Genomic DNA, 11302 nt, shown 5'->3' with positions numbered 1-11302 from the left:
CCACAAGTGGGCACTCTCGCCTGCATCTTTGTACAGGCATGCTGTCCTTCTCAGCAGATAATGCTAGTCTCCATTTTCTAAAAAATCACTTCAATTACCTTGGTTGTCTCAATGACGTCAGGTTACCATGGCAACTGTGATAAGCAGGCTCTTCATTTGTACTGAAAGTACATGAGGCACTCTTTGCTTCTCCACTTACCTTTCTCTTCAAACAGAAAGCTTTCAAGGCTACTGCCTTAAAAGCCTAATTCAAAGGTCTAGGACAGGATGCAAACAATTCGCTTAATGCTTTTCATCCTGTAGAAACAAAACATATCTCTAGAGTCAGAATTTTTCCATAAAACTGACCTTCCATTTCTCTATAAAACTAACACAGTATTATCAGTATTTACAGACTTAAATACGTCTCCTGGAAGGTTTGGAGAGGAGCCAGCACTCTGAGGAAAACACGTATACACACATACTCCATCTTTGTGAAAAAACTAGACTTTCTACTAGCTTTACAAAATATCCAAGAAATATTTAAAATATTGTCATTTAAGGAATCTCAAAATTATTTCAAAGATGCAAGGCTTATTTAGTAAGCACAAACTTAACAATTCAGTTGAGCCATATGGGTTTATTCTGGAGAACTCCTTCATTACAGATATTTTTCTCTGGAAATCTCCAGGATCATCTGTGACTAAAGAATTTGCCAGCAGATTCCATCCTCTATCATAGGAATCACATATCACTTTTGGACATGGAAACATGAGTATCACAGTCCAGACTCTCCCTTCAAAACTTAGTCCTATTCTTTACTTAACCAACACACGTTTTTCTGTGCCCTCCAGTTTGGTGTGTTCTAAAAGGCTCACAGCTCATTTTCCCTGTAAGTGTCTCTCTGAACACACAGCTATATTATGGCCTTCTTCTCAAACTCTATACTCCCTAAGAGGTACCTTAAACACCTCTTTCTCCAAACAGGAACAATAGGCTAACTAAAACTTGCAACAAAATTCAAGGCTGATACTTTAGCTTTATCTATTAGGTATAAAAATAAAGGGCCTGACAAGATAACTCAGTCAGTAGTGACACTGTCACCAAGAATGATGGCATGAGTTCAAGCCCCACAACACATCTGGTAGTAGAAAACTAACTCCAGAAAAGAAAAAAATTTCATTTGATTCCCATACATGCATTATAACAGGCATGCACCTATTCTCTCTCTCTCTCTCTCTCTCTCTCTCTCTCTCTCTCTCTCTCTCTCTCTCACACACACACACACACACACACACACACACAATAAATAAGCAAAGATAAGATTTTAAACAAAAATCAAATAAACAAACAAATGAAGGCTCTAGAACTTTAGAAACTGCCGCAGACCCTCTGGGTCCCTGTGTCTGCGTGGAATGGGGTCTCTCGACGCGGGTGGGCAAAGTGTGGATGAATGACAGACAGATGCACACAGGAGAGGGTGTGTGTAGAATCTGAATGTAATTTTACAACTCGAGCATCAGACTTTTTATACAGAAGACAATAAAGAAGTTGGGTGACATAGCCACAAGGTACAAATGAGGTAACCAGATGCTTAATGATTCTTACACAGAACAGAGGAATGAAAACGCAAAGATCGGAAGGAACTGGGCAATAAAATAACTGAGACAAAGTCAGCCCTATCTAAGGTCAGCTATAGTCATAGAAGCCAGGTGTGAGAACTTTTCACTCCTAGGGCAAGGGCTTTCACACCCAAGTCATGGTTCTAACTATGGAGTTCCATTCTAGCTAGCCATCTCATGAATAATGCAATACTCTAAAACCACAGCCCGATCTGCTTCCTAAACCATTGTAAATTCCTGTAAATAGGTGTAACTCAGCTATAATTCTAAGCATCTATTCTGGTTTCCCCTACGGTCAGAAACTTCTTTCTTCCTAGGTGATGGTAGATTCCTGTGAAGGGCAGTGACCTAACTTTTACTCAAAGAGATAGTGTAATACCAGGGGCAGTACTGAATTCCAAGCCCAAGGTCTTGCTAAGGACAAACTAGGACTGTTGGAACACTGGCGGACGGCTTTAGCTATGTCAGAATTCAATCTTTTTTTTTTTCATTTAGTCTTTTTAAAGTTTGCTATCCTGAATTCTCGAACCAAGGCACATTTCCTAACTCCACAGGCAGTAAAACATAAGCTGGTCTTTTTAACAAAATCATAACAGTAGATTCCTTATCTAAATTAGGATTTACACAGTTAGTTAAATGACCGTAGGTGTGTGGGTTCATTTCTGGGTCTTCAATTCTATTCCATTGGTCTATTTGTCTGTCACTATACGAGTACCATGCAGTTTTTATCACAATTGCTCTGTAGTAGAGCTTTAGGTCTGGCATGGTGATTCCACCAGAGGTTCTTTTATCCTTGAGAAGAGTTTTTGCTATCCTAGGTTTTTTGTCATTCCAGATGAATTTGCAGATTGCATTTTCTAATTCGTTGAAGAATTGATTTGGAATTTTGATGGGGATTGCATTGAATCTGTAGATTGCTTTTGGCAAGATAGCCATTTTTACAATGTTGATCCTGCCAATCCATGAGCATGGGAGATCTTTCCATCTTCTGAGATCTTCTTTAATTTCTTACTTCAGAGACTTGAAGTTCTTATCATAGAGATCTTTCACTTCCTTAGTTAGAGTCACACCAAGATATTTAATATTATTTGTGACTATTGAGAAGGGTGTTGTTTCCCTAATTTCTTTCTCAGCCTGTTTGTTCTTTGTGTAGAGAAAGGCCATTGATTTGTTTGAGTTAATTTTATATCCAGCTACTTCACCGAAGCTGTTTATCAGGCTTAGGAGTTCTCTGGTGGAATTTTTAGGGTCACTTATATATACTATCATATCATCTGCAAAGAGTGATATTTTGACTTCATCTTTTCCAATTTGTATCCCTTTGATCTCCTTTTGTTGTCGAATTGCTCTGGCTAGGACTTCAAGTACAATGTTGAATAGGTATGGAGAAAGTGGACAGCCTTGTCTAGTCCCTGATTTTAGAGGGATTGCTTCAAGCTTCTCACCATTTACTTTGATGTTGGCTACTGGTTTGCTGTAGATTGCTTTTATCATGTTTAGGTATGGGCCTTGAATTCCTGATCTTTCCAAGACTTTTATCATGAATGGGTGTTGGATCTTGTCAAATGCTTTTTCCGCATCTAACGAGATGACCATGTGGTTTTTGTCTTTGAGTTTGTTTATATACTGGATTACGTTGATGGATTTCCGTATATTGAACCATCCCTGCATCCCTGGGATGAAACCTACTTGGTCAGGATGGATGATTGTTTTGATGTGTTCTTGGATTCGGTTAGCAAGAACTTTATTGAGGATTTTTGCATCAATATTCATAAGGGATATTGGTCTGAAGTTTTCTATCTTTGCTGGGTCTTTTTGTGGTTTAGGTATCAGAGTAATTGTGGCTTCATAGAATGAGTTGGGTAGAGTACCTTCTGTTTCTATTTTGTGGAATAGTTTGTGAAGAACTGGGATTAGATCTTCTTTGAAGGTCTGATAGAACTCTGCACTAAACCCATCTGGTCCTGGGCTTTTTTTAGTTGGGAGACTATTAATGACTGCTTCTATTTCTTTGGGGGATATAGGGCTGTTTAGATCATTAACCTGATCTTGATTCAACTTTGGTACCTGGTATCTGTCTAGGAACTTCTCCATTTCATCCAGGTTCTCCAGTTTTGTTGAGTATAGCCTTTGGTAGAAGGATCTGATGGTGTTTTGGATGTCTTCAGGATCTGTTGTTATGTCTCCTTTTTCATTTCTGATTTTGTTAATTAGGATGCTTTCCCTGTGCCCTCTAGTGAGTCTGGCTAAGGGTTTATCTATCTTGTTGATTTTCTCAAAGAACCAGCTCCTTGATTGGTTGATTCTTTGAATAGTTTTTCTTGTTTCCACTTGGTTGATTTCGCCCCTGAGTTTGATTATTTCCTGCAGTCTACTCCTCTTGGGTGAATTTGCTTCCTTTTGTTCTAGTGCTTTTAGGTATGTTGTCAAGATGCTAATGTGTGCTCTCTCTAGTTTCCTTTTGGAGGCACTCAGAGCTATGAGTTTTCCTCTTAGAAATGCTTTCATTGCGTCCCATAAGTTTGGGTATGTTGTGGCTTCATTTTCATTGAACTCTAAAAAGTCCTTGATTTCTTTCTTTATTCCTTCCTTGACCAAGGTATCATTGAGAAGAGTGTTGTTCAGTTTCCACGTGAATGTTGGCTTTCTATTATTTATTTTGTTATTGAAGATCAGCCTTAGTCCATGGTGATCTGATAGGATGCATGGGACAATTTCAATATTTTTGTATCTGTTGAGGCCTGTTTTGTGACCAATTATGTGGTCAATTTTGGAGAAGGTACCATGAGGTGCTGAGAAGAAGGTATATCCTTTTGTTTTAGGATAGAATGTTCTGTAGATATCTGCCAGATCAATCTTAAAAGGCACTTATGATAGGAAAATATTGAAAGAGAGCACGTGGATCCATACACTAGACTAATGCGGGAATGGAACTCGGGAATGAAAAATTACTGTATGGGTAGGGAACGCTAGACTCCAGGAGGAGAGCTTCCTTGAAACTCTTTTACCTCATGAATGACTTTTAAGCCTTTCAGCTTGTCCAGCTGACTCGACCAGAGAGCGTAGCATTTTCTCCCTTCTTTTTGCCTTGTCGTAGCTACAGACCTCATGAGCACTCTAAAGATGAGTGGAAACACCACGATTACTAGTAAAACAATGCCAAAAATAATAACAAGTAGGATTACATATTGAACCCAATCCAGGGGGTTCAATGCACTTAGGTTGTTTTTCAAATCTCTAGCCAATTCATCAATGTTCCAAGTGTCCAAGACTTTTACTAATATCTGAAATTTCTGCCTTTAACTGTTCCAAGTCATGAGAAATATCAGTATCTTTATCTATAATATGCAGCTCTGACAAGGCTATAGAGATGTTCTTATGCATATCATTTACAAAATGAGCGGTATGCAGTTGCTGAACTAAGGCTGTGGTGGACAATGCAAAAGAAGCTAAAATTGCAATTAAGGCAGTAATTCCTAAAATCAGTGCTGTTACAAATCTCTTAGGTCTACTAAGTTCGTTTAGTCTTTTTAAAGTTTGCTATCCTGAATTCTCTAACCAAGGCACATTTCCTAACTCCACAGGCAGTAAAACATAAGCTGGTCTTTTTAACAAAATCATAACAGTAGATTCCTTATCTAAATTAGGATTTACACAGTTAGTTAAATGACAAGAATTACAATGAATATGAAAAGACTTGCCAAGATTGGCGATCTTAACTCTTAAAATTATTTAACAACAAGCATACAGATAAGGTACACAAGCTTTTACAGCTATAGGGGAGTTGGCCTGAATGGCCAAAAACAATGTCTCTGATGAAATCTTGTCTAATACTCTGTAGCAGTCCCTCAGCCTCATGAGTCAGCTTTTCTAGTTGTCTCCAAGTTGACACCAGGTCGGCTCTCCTTGCTGTAGCCCATGGTAGAGCTAGGAAGACTTTCTTTATTTTGCTTGTGTGTGCTCTCTCCGATTTCTCCTTCTCTGTATGTTCAATACAGCTTTCTTGTCACCACTGTCAGGGCACTGTCAATTCCTACTCACAGGTCAGCCTGTCACATTGGAAGCTAGCATGTTCTTGTAGCATTCTGTGGAAAGAACAGAAACACTTCCCCTTTCCCCAATATTAAGTATCTGAACGGGATCATGTCATGTGCCAATAAGTGGATCCCTTCATCTCATGAGTATGCCTGATTGTAGGGTGCCACAGACACTCAGCGAGATTTTTGGCATCTAAATTTATTTATTTATTTTTTTTGAAGATATAGATTTAAAGTTCCACAGTACTGTTTTCTTGAAAATTATAGAAATCTCAGTAACAAGGATAACATTAAATTGTTGACAAAACATCTCAAATGCTTGGCTGTAATAGCCAATTTTAATTTGATTTGGAACACCAAGCAAAAAAATCAACACAGGCAATGACTAACTATATACTTTTAGTTGTTTTTCTTGTTAAAGCAGTTGTAATTAGAAAGACTAAAAATGTATCAATAGTCACATGTGCATATTTTATTTTTTCTAAAATCAAAAATGAGTATCCATTTGCAATAATTGATTAAGTATAAGTCCTCGAGAATTAATACCAATGTGTGGAACAGGTAGAAACTGAGGACACTGAGAGCAAATCTTTACAATATGACATGCATATTTATTTATTTATTTATTTATTTATTTATTTATTTATTTATTCATTTAAAATACCAAATTATTATCTCAAGCCATTACTATTTTGATGATCTAAAGAATGAGATTATATGGCCAATTATTTTTGTATAAGATCCATAATCTACCTGTGACATAAATTTAGCGTGGCATTGCCTTAAGAGGTCTTTTCCAGGCAATCTTTAACATTTTAAAACACCATCTACAGCACATAAATTAATTATCTGTGCTGAAGCAGGCGGAAACTCAAAAGAATAAACATGTGATCTAATTTACATATACTTTTCTCCCATAGAAGGGTTGTTTTAAAATACAGTAAATGGGATGCATGCATGTATGATATAAAAGCATGCATATAAGCAATTTTTAACTTATTTTAAGGATGAGTATCAATTTTATTTAAAATGATGGTATGCAATAGGTCAAATATCAATATTTTGTAATAACCAATGCTGTTTGGAACAAGGAATTCTTAATTAGCACCACAGCAGCCTTATAATAGGATGTTAAAACTTTAAGGTGAAGAAGGATGATTTTACATTAATGTTTTTTCTTACCAAAGAATAGCTGTGGACATTTTTAACAACAATAACTAGAATATGTAGCTAATATTTGATTACCACAGATTACAACGCTACCAATAGATTACAGAAGTTTCCTCTACTTTCTGTTAAAGCCTTTTTGGTTCTCACCAGTTTATTTGAATCTCACTTGATAACACCTAACAAAGGCTTAGGTTCTCCTGTGGTGAATTTAAGGTGAGGTCTTAGCCAATTAACATCTCCTGGAAGCTTTTGAAAATAAAATTTTGAAGCAAATTTGTACCACAATTTTTCAGTATAACTAAAAACCCTAAATATTAAAAAAGATATTGTCTCTGAATCTTATGAAGCAACAATTACTCCCCAGAACTTTAAGGCTCACTGTGTGAAAACAAAGATTTGAAGTAAACTTTTCTTTAGAGGCATTTGCTAATAAAATAATTTTCACTTAGGAAACAATATACACTGAAAGATTCAAAGTCTTAGCTTCTTGTATTGAAGCCTGGACAATGAAAATTTCTTACATAATGTAAGACTATATTAGCCATACCTAAGGGCAAAACCCTTTAATGGTCACCAGTTTACTAGAAGTAAACTCTTTACAAATGGAAAAAATAAACTTTCAAATATATAATAATTTTATATGAAGTAGGCAAGCTATCTTGTAATGCCTTTATAAGTTCTACAGCCTGATTGACCTTTTATAAATCTTGAATTTAGTCTTTATTATGAACAACACCTGGGTAGATCTGAAAAGAAAATGTTGTTTAGCTAATCTCCCTGAAGGCAGGGAGGGATGAAGTTTCAAGAACTTCCCTAGGTGCAGTCTGTAAAACACAAGAAACTTTGCACACGCTTCTCTGAGGCTGCTCTAAGCTTTGTATTAACCCAAATGTATATATTTTCTAATCTGAGTATCTTGGTCCTCCTGCAATGAGGACAGATTCTAGGGGAACAATTCAACTGTCTATCCATGCCTTTAATTTTGGACAATCTTTCTTAAGATGACTTATACCTTAAACACTTTCTTTTATAACCTTTTATGGTCCTGTAAGGCCGCAACCATAGCCAAACTGATTGTGTGAGGGTCTAATTTCTGCACAAAGATGAATATATCTAGTTAACTCTGCCTTGCTTTGTATGGTTGAATGGCCAAAGTGAGTGCATAATGCACTAATTACTATTAGTGAGTAGTAATTAAGATTACTACTCTTGTAGTAATCTTAATTATAGGTGAGTTAAAAATCTTAAGCTTTCGATCAAATTGCAAACTGCAGTCAATGGGACACTGGCAATTTTAACCATAATTTTTAAGTTTCTGTTGCAATATTAGAATGTATCTTTAACTTTTGAAAAACAAGACCCAATTTTAAGCAATTTATTTATTTATTTATTTATTTTTAAAAATATATGAGAATGTTTTCAACATAAGAAAATATCACACTCAAGGAATGTAAACTGCTGGGAAAGGGACAGAATAATCAGTCAACAATACTGCATGGGAAGAGTAGGCAATCCATCCCATATACAACCACCAAATTCATACACTATTACATATGCCAGAAAACCTTTGCTGACAGGACCTTGATATAGCTATCTCTTGTGAGGCTATGCCAGTGCCTGGCAAATACAGAAGTGGATGCTCACAGTCATCTAGTGGTTGGAACTCAGGGCCGCCAATGGAGGAGCCGGAAAAAGTACCCAAGGAGCAGAAGGGGTCTGCAACACTATAGGAGGAACAACAATATGAACTAACCAGTACCCCCCCCCGCCCCCAGAGCTGTTTCTATTTGCATATGTAGCAGAGGATAGCCTAGTCGGCCATCAATGGGATGAGTGGCCCTTGGTCTTACAAAGATCATATGACCCAGTACAAGGGAACACCAGGGCCAGAAAGCTGGAGTGGGTGGGTTGGGGAGCAGGGTGGGAGGAGGGTATAGGGGACTTTCAGAGAGGAAACTAGGAGAGGGGATAGCATTTGAAATGTACATGAAGAAAAAATCTAATAAAATAGTTTAGGCAAAGATCTATATTGCGGAAGGAATCCTGTGCACATTTGTCCTTTCTTAAATCTTTGAAGGATAAAATTGTCCTATTCACGTCAAGTGATTATAGCCTACAAAGAAGAGGGGAGGCAAATAGAACCAAGTGCCTTGTCAAAATCTGAGAAACAGTGTCCCAAAAGAATGAACTTGCTTCCACGGGAGGCCTACACGCTGCCGTCTGTGCCGCCGCCATGTCTCTAGTGATCCCTGGGAAGTTCCAGCACAGTTTGCGAGTACTCAACACCAACATCGATGGGCGGTGGAAAATAGCCTTCGCCATCACTGCCATTAAGGGTGTGAGGTGGAGATATGCTCATGTGGTGTTGAGGAAAGCAGACATCGACCTCACCAAGAGGGCTGGAGAACTCACGGAGGATGAGGTGGAGCGAGTGATCACCATCATGCAGAACCCACGACAGTACAAGATTCCAGACTGGTTCCTGAACAGACAGAAGGATGTGAAGGATGGGAAGTACAGCCAGGTTCTGGCCAACGGTCTAGACAACAAGCTGCGTGAGGACCTGGAGCGGCTGAAGAAAATTCGAGCGCATAGAGGGCTGCGCCACTTTTGGGGCCTTCGTGTCCGCGGTCAGCACACCAAGACCACTGGCCGCAGGGGCCGAACTGTGGGTGTATCCAAGAAGAAATGAGTCTCTGGGCCTTTGCTGTTAATAAATAGTTTATATACCAAAAAAAAAAAAAAAAAAAAAAAAGAATGAACTTGACTTTAGGTAATACCTTTCTGAAAATGTACATCTGGGTGAAGAGTATTAACTAGAAGATCCGTTTTAGTTTGTGATTGCAATTTGGTAACATAAAACTAAATTTTAAAATCATCCGATGCATAGTCAAATAGATGTGTGCACACATGTGTATATGACAGTCTAGACTAAAGGAAAGCCACACTTCACTTTTAGGGAGCAAGACGGGAAGATCAGTCAAAAATTTTCACATTAGCAGTGAGGGCTTTTGTTAGACACCCCCAATGATGGAACCCTGTTTTAGGGCATTTTTTAAACTGCATATAAAATTGACCTCACAATCCATTAGGACGCAGCATGCATAGCATGATGATCACCAGCAGAATACTGGGGAAAATAAAAATGGTATTCAGCATACATTACAAGACACCTTTTTGTTCTATCAAAAATGATTTAGGAAATGTGGTTAGTTACACATGGCCTCTGATGTCAAATGTAAAAAAATAAAATTATGTCCAACAGGTATTGGAATATTAAATAGATATGATTTCAAATTAAAACTCACCAAGTGAAAGATTTAAGTTCTCATAAAGAATAGTATGTCTGAGTCTGGAGAGATGGCTCAGCAACTAAGAACCCTAGCTGCTATGGAAGAGAGCCAGGGTTCAGTTCAGTACCCATGTCAGATGGCTTATTACCACAGGTAAGTCTCAGTTGAAGAAAATCTGATGCCCTCTTCTGACCTCTGCAGGCAATGTGGTGATGGGAATATGGAACTTTGTCTGAAACAGCAAAAGATTGCCTGACCATTTCAGTGTCTTTCAGCTCCATCCAAAGGAAGTGAGGTCACATGTCTCTGTGGCCTTTGTCCTATCTTAGTATATCCTGACAGTGTGACCTGGATTCCAGGTGGAGACTCTGTTGAATTGCCCTTGTCAACTCTGGCTCTACACTCACTTGGTGGAAGGGTCATGAGAGCCCTATCAGCCCTGGCCACCCGGAAGTCCTGTGGCAGGCCCTTATCACCAAAAGGGCAATGGTGTGTTGCCCCAGTGGCAGCTTTCTTGAGGCATGCATCCTATTAATAATCCCTTGCCCTTCTTATGGTTCCCATGGTGGTGAGACACTCTGCCTCTCTCTGTGTCTGGTTTTGTTCTCTCTCTTCTTTGATTTGACTTTGCCATATGAGAGAAAAAATGCAGAATTTGGTTTTGGGAAACCAATATAATGATTTCCAGTTCCATCAATCTTCCTGAAAATGCCAGTTTCTTTTCTCCTTATGTCTCCATAAAGTTCTACAGCGTATGTGTGTTATATCTTCCTTATCTGTTCATCAGCTATGAACTTGTACACTGGTTGTACTTTGTATACATTATGAGTAGTGTATATCACCGGGCCTGGCTCTATGTGTCATGCTACTCAGAGTCCTTTGTGTCTGTGTTCAGGAACACAGAAGTGGGCCATATTGCAGTTTTATTTTGCTTGTACTTTAACTTGCTTATTATTTATAGTGTGTGTGTCAGGCATGTGTATATGATAAGTGTATATGCAGGAACTCCTGCCATGTAGTACTTGGGAAGACTTGAGCATAGCCTCTAGTCCTGCTCCTTGCCTTCCACTCTGTTTACAAAAAATTTCTACATAGTTGAGCGCAGAATATACTGGGTTGGCTGGTCCACAAACTTCCAGGGAGTTGTGGGAAATAAAAGGGGGCTAGGGGAAGGGGAGGGAGAGGTTAGCCCACGTCCGGC

General features: G+C 38.5%; 1 pseudogene; it reads left to right on the top strand.

Annotated features, from left to right (window-relative positions):
• The first annotated feature begins 9005 nt into the window (after window positions 1-9005).
• On the top strand, window positions 9006-9555 carry LOC110287080 (small ribosomal subunit protein uS13 pseudogene; annotated as a pseudogene).
• Window positions 9556-11302: the final 1747 nt, after the last annotated feature.

Source organism: Mus caroli, unplaced genomic scaffold (genome assembly GCF_978045245.1).
Source record: "Mus caroli unplaced genomic scaffold, Mus_caroli_1 scaffold_5, whole genome shotgun sequence".
In the NCBI taxonomy this organism is placed as follows: Eukaryota; Metazoa; Chordata; class Mammalia; order Rodentia; family Muridae; genus Mus; species Mus caroli.
This window is presented reverse-complemented; position numbering and strand designations above follow the sequence as displayed.